We start from the raw sequence: 13865 nt of genomic DNA, 5'->3' as shown, positions 1-13865 counted from the left end.
GTGTATAAAACATTAGTGAATGTTTAGACCCCCAATTTCAAAATTACCAACACAAACTTATATTCAAACAATAAATGTGCAGAATGATAAGTACAAGCAATACCCAAATAAACAAATTACTCTAAATCATAATTAATCACAACACAGCAGCAATTAAAAGGTAAAAGTAAGGGTTAGAGAGATGTCAACACAAAGATAACACCGGCACGTGTTATCAAAGAGGAAACTGAAGAACTCGGTGAAAAACCTCTCCACCGCCTTCTAAGCGGTAAAATGATCCATTATAGAATAAAATTACTAAATTAGGATATATGAATAGCAATAAACCCTCCAAACCTAATCTACCCAATGCACCTAAGCCCTCCAAGCTTCTTACTTCAATAAGGTTGAGTCTAACCATGTCTTCTCTAGTTTTTCGGATTTCGCAATAAGCCCATTGCATCAACCAAATGAATTGGTCCTCTCTAAACTGCTTCCCAAGCACCAAATGACCTTCTCACTGATATGGGTATGGTGAGGTAAGGATTTGGCTAAGTATCCTTTCAATGGTATGTCAATGGAGAGGGTGAGAGTAGAGGAATTTGGAGAATTAAATGTCTAAAATTGTGGATGAGTCAATCTTGTTTTTCTCTAGGGTTTCTCTCTCAGAATTCTCTCTATGAGCTCTCTACATTTTGTGAGTATAAGGGTATTTATAGTAGGATATGTGAGGAATGTGAATAGTCATTTTTTTGCAAAAGAGGGCGTTTTGGCGACTCACTCGCAATTGGTAGCGAGTTTCAATCGTGAAATAACTGACTGGTCTTACTGTCATTTTTTGTCCTGTAGTGCTCTAGTTGTTATGACCTTTCAGCTTCCTGCATGCTTCACACGTGTGGCATTATGGCGAGTCATTAATCGCGAGCCACTCGTGAGTTCCAGTCGCGAGAATGCTCCTGAATGCACACATACTTGAAATCTTCACACTCTCTCACACACAATCCTTACATGATTCTCACCTAAATACAAGGTATCTAATTGCTGAATTATAAGCAAATTTGGCATGGAATAAAACTAACACATGGTTGAATAAATTCAACCTTACAAGATGTACTTACAGTACAAGTCAATCATCAAAGAAAAATGAAGATTAATTTTCAAGTCAATGCAAGCATATACACATACATCACCCATCATAATTTTTTTTTTGCACAAAATGGTTGTGCTTAAGATTTGAACTCGCACACCTTTGGTTAACCAATCATACAATTAGGAGTTAAACACACCAAGTTAAGCCCAACTTTCTACTACTCAGACTCGGCTTTTGCAAAAAATTTATAGAACTCAATATTTGCTCGAGCTTCATTCCAGTCTCAATATTCTGGTTGGAGCTCAGCTCATGCAATACCAACTCTCTTCCAAGCCGATTGCAAGCTCCGAAAAACTTCTAAATGCTAGCTGTTTTGAGCATTTAAACTTCAAAAGCTGATGAGCTCTACATCAAGGGTAAGGTAATTGCACATAAGTGATGGCTTTTTATTATAGGAATGGCTACTCTTTTCATCATTTGTTTGCAAAAGGAGAACTAGAGGGAGAAAAATCCATCTTATACATGAAAAGCTTATGGAGAGATGACAAAATAATGAAAATAAAAAAATTAAAAATTAAAAAATAAAAAATAAAAAGTTTAGAAGAATGTGCTGTCTATGCTTGATTCCTAAAATGAAAGCATCAGATCAGTTTGAGAAGAAGAATATTCCCTCAGATCTATGATGGAGAACCTCTATCAGAGCCAGTGCACCAGCTGAGCATAATGGTGCTTAAGCCCAAAAGTCAGAACATAGTTCAAGCACAGGTCATCTTGCTTAACAAACAAGCCAAGCAAACTTTGACCGAGCTGCTTGCAAGCAGCTTGGCTCTTTTTTTAACCCTACGATACTTGAGAACAGCTCTTCACATGTACCTACCACAAGCACGAAAAGAGTTGGAAGAACAGGTTTTCTAGCATTATTCTAAATAAAATCAGAAAGATCAAAGGTAAGAGGCACTAAATACTTCGGAAAACTGAACCCCAACCAAAAACTAAAAAAAATCCCAACATCAAATATGGACAAAAAATCCTTAAAACTGCAAGGTTGTAACTTCAGAGGCATTTAGTGAGGTTTCAATGGACAAACAAAAAATAAGCCAAAGAAACGTCAGCACTAAACTGCTATTAGGGCTATTCACTCAAAATTTAACAAAATTTAATTAACAAAGATTTTTTTAAAATGTCATAGATATAAATCTTTTAGTAGCCACTAACTTTTTCACCAGACATGCCAAAGGAAATCTTTTAGTCCATGTGTGGCTTACAAATAAAAAAATAAAAAGAGTGGAATGATTAATATATTTTATCCATTGCAAAGACCTAAGGGTTTGTATGAATCAAACTGCAAATTAAGGATCAAACAGCTGGTGTGGTGAGCATGACAGTCACAATGCTGTAGAATAAATTGAGCATGTCAACATGAGATACTTACATTTACATAGAAGAAGGTAAGAAGGCACCGAAAAAACAGTTTAAGGAAAGACATGATTATCATATTGAAAGGATATGTAAGGCACAAGAACAGAATTTTCAGGGACGAAATGGTTTTGTAATCTTGTTCCATCATAATAGATCGAGCAGTGAGATAAATCAGTGCTCAAGGTTGGGAAAATAAAGGATGTCTTTCAGAGAAGTATTGGATAATGACTACTAGAATATGTTTTTTCTATAATGGTTTATAATAAACTTCACACGAGGATTCATCACCACAAATGACAATGACATTAGTAGCTAAAAAAAAAAAAAAATTCAATAAAAACGCAAACAATTTACACATCACCTGCCTGGCCTCATTTCAGAAAAGAAATTCAGAAGAATTTCTTGAACAAGGTTCAGATCAATAGCAGCCAACAGAACCAATGCCAATTATGTAGAAAACTGCGGCAGAACATGCAACATTCAGTCCACATCCACAAACGCAGTGCAATCAATGTCTTGCAGGGTGATATTCCCCATATATAAATCGTTTGTGTGACAAGAACAGAGATGGAGGCATTTCCGATTGAGACTTTCATGAATTGCACCCATCCCTGGGACCCACTTGTCCTCAACAGATGGATTCACACTCAAACGGTTCTGCAGTAACCGTACTTGATAATAAACAGTATCCATTCTGTCACAAAAATGACCGATCAGGAACATTAAGGCTCATCAGAAGCCAACGTGATCAAAGCCAAAGATAAAGCCCCATCAACAGGCCTTGGATCCGAAAGATTTTGATCTCCTATCATTTTAACCTCTCTTTCTGTGGGGAAGTACACTTCTTCATTTCCTTTAAAATCAGAGACCTTCAAATCTTTAGTGTAATGCTTAATGGCTTCACGCTTGGTTGATTTATGCTTCTCTGCTAGTGTCAAAATGCAAGAGAACCTCAAGTGATAAGTTACTACAGTTTTAACCATCTTGAAGTTGTGACAGCAGCAGAAGAAATCAAGCCACCTTCTCCGTACACCTGCATACCACTTGATAATATCAGTATCTTCAAGAGCAATGAGTAACTTCATTGGCCTAGGGTGACCCATGTTATTTGTAAAACCAGCCATCTTAAGTGCCTTCCTGACAAGTTCTATTGGTGCATCAACTTTCATACACAGCCTCGTCAAATCCTCAACCATGCTCTTGGCATATTTCCGTTCCTCTTCCTCCTCCACTATCCTTTCTTCTTTCTCTAATGCCTTTCTAGCTTGGACCGGACTCAAATGCTTGTCAACTTGCTCTTGGAAGTTGGAACTTATCATAAGCATCAACCAGATCTTGGGGTAATTGATCTCTAATGTGCCTTAAAGAGAGAAAATCGCATGCTATAAGCATCTGATGCCACTCCCAACGCTCTTCCAAGAAATCTTGGACCACTTCATCAGTCCCAGGTTCTGAAGATTTCTCGAACCTCATTTTCAATTTGAAAGTCAAATTTAAACCCATCACTTTGCTTCAACTTCTTAAAAACATGCTGCAATATCTTCATCCCCAGTATTTTTTCTGTCATGGGAGGATGCAAAACTGAAGGTGGAACGGCCTGTAGTTCCATTCTTAGATAACTAATGTTCTCAGATACTACACTATGTATTGCCGTTTTCATTTTATCGACCCTCAAAACTAACCTACCTTCTAAATATTTCAAAACCCAATTCTCAAAGTCCATGGTCAACATCTTCGACCCCGACGTTATCACTAATATTCATCCAAATAGCTGACCACATACATCTTCACTGGCTTATAAAACAGGCCAGACATCCAAACAAGCTGCTCCGATTTAAACTTAGGATTCTCCTGAAATTTCTAAAGACGCATATCTTGAATTTCTTTATCAAACCCATTAAAGTAAATATTAATCAAAATCGAACACAACCCGCTTTCTTGAGGAAACCCCCTTCCTAAGTAACAACCACCCAATTCAATTCACCACCTCACACTTAAACAACCTCTTTATTAAACCAATCAAAGAAACATCTTTTATTTTCTCTTCAATAAATAAACACAACATCAAACCTTTCTCTATCAAATGAGACACTAAACCACCAACTAGGATTCTCTACCGAGCTCTTAAGGTATCTAATGGCGGTGTGGCGTCCCATACCGACACGCCCACCTTAAGAAAAAGTTACAAACCGCCCATCATACACAATTTTCAATACCAACCTAATAGCTTCAATCAAAACCTTTAGTTTCAAGTTGGGCAAGACCAAGGACTCACCTTTATTTCTTGAGGGTAGCATTGTGACACAACAAGCCTCAATATGGAACCGATTGTCGCAGAGCTGACTGCCCATTTCTTCGATGTCGAATCGCTTTGAGACTGAGTGGAGAAGGGACTGCGAGTCAGTCAAGGGAGCTGAGCCTGAAACCATTGTTGTGTTGTGGAGTGGTGATGTTTTGGCAGGCAGTGAGGAGGACACTGGGCAAAGCGATGACGTTTGGGACAAGGTTGGAGAACTTGCCTTGAGAGTATTGAGTGAGAACTAAGGCTTGGAGGGCTGAATTCAAGTGGCTTTATTATTCTGAGGTGAATAAGCATTGAGACAATGAGAACTGAGAAGAGAGAAGTGGAAGTTTTGGATTTTGAAATTGTGCCTGAGTTCGAAATTGGAGGTAGTAGCTGGCCAGATTTTCGCAAATAGCAAACTTTTTTATTTGTTTTGTAAATTACGTTTTTATATTGGTTTTATAAATAAACTCCCTAGTCTCTACTGTTCAAAAAGCAATGTAAATGTAAAAAAAGCAATGTGTAATGAAAAATAAAAAAGCGGTGAAAATAGTCAAATACCACGTTTTGGCCAAATTTGTGGTAAACTAGCACTATTTTAGAAATATTTAGTAATCTATCACTTTTTAGTACTCAAGTTTCACAAAATCGAGTTCTAAACAGTACTTGAGTTCAGTGAACTCGAGTTTCTAGTAAGTCACTAGCGTGGCACTGCTGACCAGGAATTTGTGTAATTAAAAAAATACTGTGGTACTCAATATTACTGAAATCGAGTACTTTTTTATAGTATTCGAGCTTCATATAGTCAAGTACCTTGCAAGCTCTTGCATTTCTTCACACATGAAACTTCTTGAATATCATGCATCTTTTTCTTTTGCTTTTTTTTTTTTTTTTTTTTTTTTTTTTTTTTTTTTTTTTTTTTTTTTTTTTTATGAACAAGAATTTTATTCACAAGACAAAAACAGAACTACAAAGAGAATACAAGAGCCTCAGCCTTAATGATAATCTCAAAACAGGGAGGGCCAAAACCAACATCAAAAGACCCAAAAACATTGTTCAAAAATGACCACTTACCTAGAGAGTAAGCTGCTTTATTTGCCCCCCTAGGAATCTAGATAACATGACAAGCAGGGATAAGAGAAATCAAGTTGAGAATTTCACTGCAAATGCCTCTAATTCTCTAGGGAACCTTTTTGCCAGAAGGTGCTAGTGCGTCTACACAGTCTTTGGAGTCACTCTCCACAATCATAGCAACTGCTTCAAGACTTTCTGCTAAGCTTAAGGCCCATTTAATGGCTTCTGCTTCTACCTGGAGAGGGAGGTTGGTATATACTCTCTTAGCAAAAGCAAATACCACTTCCCCTCTCCAATCTCTAGCAACAACTGTAATGGAGGAGCTACCATCCTTGAAAGCAACATCAACATTTATCTTGATTGAATCTCTAAGGGGTTTCTTCCACCTTTGTACTGGTTTCGGCAATTGGAAGCCCGAATGGTTTGCCATGGACATTTTGTGCTCAACTATGATCTTATCAACTTTCTGGCATAGCTCAATAGGATTAATTTCTTTGCCTTCAAAGACAGCTTGGTTTCTAACTCTCCAAATGGCTTCACAAATAACAAGCCCAAACAATAAGAATTCACCCCTCTTGATTCCCTCAATATTGGCTTCAGAGGGAGGATTAAGGAAAACGCCAATGAGATGAGAAGAAGAGTTCAAGTTCAGATTTTTTAACCTTAGTCCCCATTGGGCATGCAAGCCCTTTAATGGTTTGTTGGCTAATGTCAAGCCACTAAGTTTGACTATTCAAGTCATTCCAACCAAAAAAAAAACAAGGTACTCAACTGCACTAAACTCGAGTACTATAAAGATATACTCGATTTCAGTAATATTGAGTACCATATTATTTTTTTTAATTACACAAATTTTAGGTCAGTAGTACCATGCTAGCGACTCACTAGGAACTCGAGTTCACTGAAATCGAATACTATTTAGAACTCAATTTTGTGGAACTCGAGTACTAAAAAGGTGGTAGATTGCTAAATATTTTCAAAATAGTGCTAGTTTGTCACAAATTTTGCCAAAACATGGTATTTGGCTATTTTCACCGTTACATTCTTCTAAAAAATAATAATAATAAATTTATGAGTTGCATACATCCACACATTTACCTCATGAATGGAACGGTCTAAACGTGTAATTTTCTAAGCTGTATGGTGAAAAAATTGAAGTTAATATGCTCTCTTATTAGAAATTGATATTATTTTAACCATAAATGAATAGTATAATTGTTAGCTGGTAGGTGTACTAAGATTTTAGCCTCAAACACATCCCTAACCACGCGAATAGCTTGCTAATTCCCTAACCCCCAATTAGGCATCCTACCTTTTCTATTTATGAAAATTAGTATATAGCCCCGTGCATATGCATAGGTATAATTAAAAATTAAAAACAATCACAATTATATGGTTCAAATTATACATTTTTTGAAAAAGATGTTCAAATTATACCTAGTATTAGCTTACAATTTTTTTTTAAATCATACATTTCTAATATATGTAATAGTTTCTCATTATATATATAGGAAAAATTACACTTTGCCCATCTATGGTTTGTCCGAAAAATATTTTTCCTACCTATGGTTTAAAAATTGACACTTTGCCCACCTAAGGTAAGTTTTATTTGTCTGTTTTTCTTGTGGCAAAACTCCAATAATAAACACTTTACCCCCATCCATGAAAGTTGGGCAAAATTTGTTGAATAGTAACTTTTAAGGAAAATTTTAGGTGAATAACATGCATTTGAAATAATTTAGTTATGTAGATTGTTTTTTGAACTCAAGTTTATCAAACCAACCCAAAATCGAGTTTGTCAAACTCAAGTTCTAATTGGTAGACATCTAACGAGAATTAAAAAGAAAAAAACCGCTTGGAACTCAAGTTTACTAAACTCGAGTTCTAGGCCCTTCTTTTTCACTCCTCTTATGAAGCGTCCACTGCTTCTTACTTCCATGTTCCACTGCTTCTCACTTCCAAGTTCCAACAAAAAAAGTCAAGCCTATTTGAAATTCGAAGCACTAGTTTGAATTTAGTCTGCATTTGGTTTCACTTGTCAAAAAGCAAATGATTGAAGCCAAACCCTTTTGAAATTTGAAGCACTAACTTTGACCAAAAATAAAACAAAGCATGAAAAGAAACAGTGTGTTAGTGTTCTGTAAATTAATTTTTACGTCTAGAACTCAAGTTTGCTAAACTCAAGTTCCAAAAACAGTTTACATAACTAAGAGCTCGTTTCGTAGCAGTGTTTAAACATTGTTGTTCAGTTTTCAATGTTATGGAAATACATGTTTAAGTGTTATCAGGGACGGAGCCGAGACTTGAAGTTAGTGGGGATGGCTCTAACGGTTGGCTTTGCTGCTTCTTAGATACTGAGATTTTTTTTTTTTTTTTTTTTGAGTTTTTGATGCGTCTTTTGCTAGGTAAAGACACAGTTATTTTGTTTAAAACTTTTTAAAGGACTAGTTGTTTGTTTTGAGTAAAATTGGTTAATTATGCTTAATTATTTTTAACTTTACTATTGGTAATTTTTGTTATTGCGCTAATTTTTTTGGGCTTGTATATTTTGTTTTAGATTTTAAATCTTTAAATTTTTTAATGGCCTTTAAATGAGGAAAATGCTAGAGCTACAAATTCTTTTACAAATTGCTAATATGGCAAGTGGTTATTAGCAAGTAAAAAAGTAATGTAAGTGGTTATTGCAGACTGTAAATTTTGCTGCTTCTTAGATACTGAGATTTTTTTTTTTTTTTTTTTTTTGAGTTTTTGATGCTTCTTTTGCTAGGTAAAGACATAGTTATTTTGTTTAAAACTTTTTAAAGGACTAGTTGTTTGTTTTGAGTAAAATTGGTTAATTATGCTTAATTATTTTTAACTTTACTATTGGTAATTTTTGTTATTGCGCTAATTTTTTTGGGCTTGTATATTTTGTTTTAGATTTTAAATCTTTAAATTTTTTAATGGCCTTTAAATGAGGAAAATGCTAGAGCTACAAATTCTTTTACAAATTGCTAATATGGCAAGTGGTTATTAGCAAGTAAAAAAGTAATGTAAGTGGTTATTGCAGACTGTAAAGAAGGTTTGTAAAAGATCCCGAGAGCTAGAATACAACATTGTTATAGGGAGCTAAACAAGTGTGCTGACACTCCTGCTAGAAGAGGCGCCTTACTTTCTCAAGATTTTATAATTTTCCATTTTCCCCCAGCTGATGTTTCTCTTTTGATTAACCTTGATGCTGTTGGGACTATGTATGAGCGTCAATGCTCTTTTGTTGATGTTTTTTAGTTTATGAAATTATCCTGATTACCAAAAAAAAAAAAAGTAATGTAAGTGGTGGGCCCAAATGTGAACCAATAAGACTTTGTACCTCAAATATTTGTAAAAATGTTGTAGATAAATTTGTACCTATAAGGCTATAGTATTATTTTAAAAAGAATCAATGATATTGTTAAAGGAGGCAAAATGTAATTTTATTAAACAAAATTGCTAAAATTAGTGCATATATATATATATATATATTAGTAAAAAATTTGGGAGGGGGGGCATTATCCCCCGGTCAATATATGCCTCCGCCCTTGAGTGTTATAAAAATATATGTCAAAAATGTTATTGTTATTTAAACACTAAAAACTGTTGTTTAAACAAAAGTACCAAACAGCCCCTAAATAACTTCAAACACATGATATTCACCTAAAATTTTCCTAAAAAGTTACCATACAACCAATTTTGCCATGAAAGTTGCTCTCTCTATCTTTCAGTTTTTCTCCAACATTTAGGAAAACAGAAAGGGCGGGTTCTGATTTTCAAACTTTTCTACCAAAAAATTCGTTGTTTCATAAATCTTGTACCTTTTTTAGGTGATACAGAGACTAAATTGTTACGTGTTACCACAACAATCAGCCTATATTGTACGATTGTCCTTCCTCCGAGAATATCAAGTGTTTATTATTAGAAATTAATTCAACATTAATGTCTTGACTATTGTACTGTACGAAACAATAGCTCTTGCAAGTATAAGTGTTTATGAGTGTGGGGTAAGGGTTGGAGTTCAAGTCTCTACTCTCTAGAAAGAAGTTTTACACAAATATACACTTAGATTAAATTAGAGTAGAATTCTATCTTATAAAAAAAAATGAAATAAAATTCTGGATTTCAGTCCAGTAAAGTTGTAATATAAAGATGTTTTGCGTAATTAGAAAATTATTTAAAACCTTCCAGCCTAGATCTGTGGCCTGCGAGCATGGTTCACTTCACCAAAATGTGGCACCTAATAATGATTTTTTGGCACCTATCCCACACCAGCAAAGCCTATGAAAATTGAAAAGTAAGGGAGGAAATGATGTGTTTGTGTGTGGGAGAAATATCTAAAGTAAGAGAAGGAACTCAACAACATTACTCACTACTTCATATTTTTAATTTTAACAAGAATAATATTATGATTGTTCTTAATTTTTTTACAAAACTTAACTTTTAGATCTTTTTTTTTTCTTGATTTTTTAGTTTTTTTTTATGTTTTGAGAGGAAAGAAATATAAAAAAGTAGCAAAAATATAAATTTACCCATATTTTTAACCGATGTGAATAATGGAAGACAAACAGAGTTTACCTCTGGTGAGTAAAGTATCAATTTTTAAACCACAAGTAGGCAAAGTGTTTTTCGAGCAAACAACAAGGGGTAAAGTGTAATTTCTCTCTCTCTCTCTCTCTCTCTCTCTCTCTCTCTATATATATACATATAATTTAATTGGTTTTAGACTCTTCAGCTTTTGCATTCAATAATTCACTCGTTACAAAAATAAAAAACTTAGATGAACATGTGGTAGAAAATTAGACTCCAATTGAAATCTAATTTAGAATCTAATTAGATTTAAACTCTTCGATTTTTACACTTAATAATTCTCTTGGCACAAAATTTTAAATTAAATGAGTCACATAGCGCAAAATTGAAAACTCAATTAAAATCTAATTAGATTTTCTCTAAACTTTGGCTATATATATATATATATATATGTATATGTATAGCATTCTACCAGAAGTATGATGATACAATTTAGGATAAATAATGAGAGACATCCGAAGTATATTTTCAAAACAATAAAGTTTTGCTACTAATTTGATTGTAGTTAATGGCTAAAATTCCTTTCAATATCTTTTTATTATATGTGAATTTTGACAAATCAACTATTAGATTTCTTTTTTTTTTTCTTTATTCTATTCAAAATAATATTACACTCCAAGCTATCAAAATTTAAAAGTTTATTATTATATAGACTATTCCCTTTTTTAAAGGAATATACCCAGTAAAGCAAATTCCAAATTATTGCATACCATGATTTTTTATTTTTTATTTCCAATTTTTGGTACCAAAAGAAATAGGCTACTAAAATTTTGAAATAAAATCTAAGATTGAGGGGCTCAGAAGCCATTATGAAATGTACTAAACATTTGCTTAAATATAATTGTACGGTAGGTATAAGCCAAGCCCTTAAATATAATGTATTGTTTGAATGTGTAAATCATATCATTCATTTTATGAGTTGCATTCTTCTAAAAAATAAATAAATAAATTTATGAGTTGCATACATCCACACATTTACCTTATAAATGGAACGATTTAAACGTGTAATTTTCTAAGTGGTATGGTGAAAAAATTAAAGTTAATATGCTCTCTTATTAGAAATTGATATTATTTTAACCATAAATGAATGGTATAATTGTTAGCTGGTAGGTGTACTAGGATTTTATTCTCAGGCACTTCCCAAAAGAGTACACACGAATAGCTTGCTAATTCCCGAACCCCCCCACTTCTTTCCCTCGTAAGAAAGGCATTATACCTTATGGGGGTATTTCTTACCTTGTGCCCAGGCACGTCATACATAGGCACTGACAACACCTACAGGTCCCTCAGTCCCACATTAGCGGACGAAGAGCCTAAAGTCATGTAAAGAGACGGGACCACATTATAAGATTGAATGACGAAAATCCCGATGGACGAAATAGAAGGGCCGATAGGGCGCGCAACAGCCCGACGGAGCGAGCATGAAGCTGATAGTTCCCACAGAGTCTTGGTCCCCACGAAAACCTACATAAGGAAATATCTTGTGTATCACGCAAAGTGAATCTGCTACAAGATCACATATCCCTTATATGGAAAAACACCCTGCAATCTTGGAAACCCTAAGTACCAAATCTTCTTCCTAAAGAAAGATCCCCACACTTGAGGGATCTAGTCTTACCATTAAATTGCTAGATAAGCAGGAGACCTCCACTTTTCTCAAGTACGCACTTTTCTCAAGTACACAAAAAATCTCAAACTCTCTCACTATAAAGTTCTTGGAGATTTCTTATTCACTAACTTGACCTTCGGAGGGTTCTTGGTTGATACCATACCGGTGCATTCTGTTTGATCCATTTTGTTCTCATTCCACAGGTACCCATTGGAGTGCTTTGGAGCCTACAACTCACTGACGATTTCAGCACATCATCAGTACCTTTTTTATTTATGGAAACTAGTGTGTAGCTAGAGGACACACTAACAGCTTGCTAATTCCCAAACCCCCCACTTCTTTCCCTCACGAGAAATGTGTTGTACATTTTCTATTTATGGAAACTAGTTTGTAGTCCTGTGCATATGCACGAATACAATTAAAAATAATCACAATTATATGGTTTCAATTATATATAGTATTAGTTTACACTTTTTTTAAATCGTACATTTCTAATATATGTAATAGTTTCACATTATGTGTGTGTGTGTGATTTAGAATTTAATTGGTTTTAAACTCTTCTGTTTTTGCACCCTTCACTTGCCACAAAAATAAAAAATTTAAATGGACTTATGCCAAAAAATTGGACTCCAATTAAAATTCAATTTAGAATCTAATTGGATTTGGGCTATTTGATTTTTATACTTAATAATTCTCTCAGCAAAAAATTTAAAATTAAATGAGACACATAGCGCAAAATTAAGAATTCTCTAAGCTTTGGCTATATATATATATATACACTAATCACATACCCACACGTTGCGCGTGATAATTTTTTTAGGATGGTCTCATTAAATATTTTATTAATACTATAATTTTAGCTATTAACAATTGGTTTTTCAATAGTTTTTAAGTTAATAAAAACCTTAAATATACCTTTTTTTTACCTTTACACACACACACACACACACACACACAGTGAATCTTTACACAAACTTTTAAGAAAACTCTATATATTCCACTTTTTTGGATGCGTCAAAATTATAGATTACTACTCCATAATGATAGTGGCTAATAATTTTATATATTGATTTTAGTGATCTCATTTGTAACGCTTCTTACCATTATCATATATTTACTAACTGATGATTTGCATAACAAAAACGATAAATGAGAGGTAGCATTGTTCATTAGATTTTCGAAAGTAATAGTGTATGAAAATTATATATTTATATATATATATATATATTATAAATAAGGTTAAATGAAATGTCAAAAAATGGATTTTTAAATTTTCTAACTTTATATATTATTATCTTTACATATTATCTTTGTCGTTTTAACATCTATATATATTTCTTTTTTATTTCCAATTTTCCTATAATTTTTTTACATTCACTTATTTTTTAAATATTTACACATTTCTTCAACTTTCTTCTTCCTTACCTTTCATCTCCCACTACCTCTACTTTAATATTGCTATTCATCTTTTCTTCATCTTCTTTATTTGTCTCTTCTTATCTCCCTCTTACTATAAATTTGTCACTCTTTTCCATTCTTTGCATAGTTTTCTTTCAAAATTCTCTCTCTCTCTCTCCTTCTCTCTCTCTCTCTCTCTCTCTCTCAATGTTTTGGTGGATTTTTAGTTTTTATTGCATCTCCACTTTAGGTTGATAAATTTTGTATTTTTAAGAACTAATTTAGGTTGTAAGATTTAGTTTTGTGTTTTAAGTTATTATTATTATTATTTTTCTTTCTTACCTTATAGAATTTATTAGTAATAATTATATTATCTTACATATATTTGAAATTCAAGCCACATCACTCCTTAT

The 13865-nt window shown here is 33.6% G+C and overlaps 1 pseudogene; it reads right to left on the bottom strand.

The window, feature by feature from the left end:
- Nucleotides 1-1486: 1486 nt before the first annotated feature.
- LOC112035041 (nuclear intron maturase 3, mitochondrial-like) overlaps nt 1487-13865 on the bottom strand; it is a 25811-nt pseudogene continuing 13432 nt past the window's right edge.

This window comes from Quercus suber, unplaced genomic scaffold (genome assembly GCF_002906115.3).
Source record: "Quercus suber isolate HL8 unplaced genomic scaffold, Cork oak 2.0 scaffold_116, whole genome shotgun sequence".
Lineage (NCBI taxonomy): Eukaryota > Viridiplantae > Streptophyta > Magnoliopsida > Fagales > Fagaceae > Quercus > Quercus suber.
This window is presented reverse-complemented; position numbering and strand designations above follow the sequence as displayed.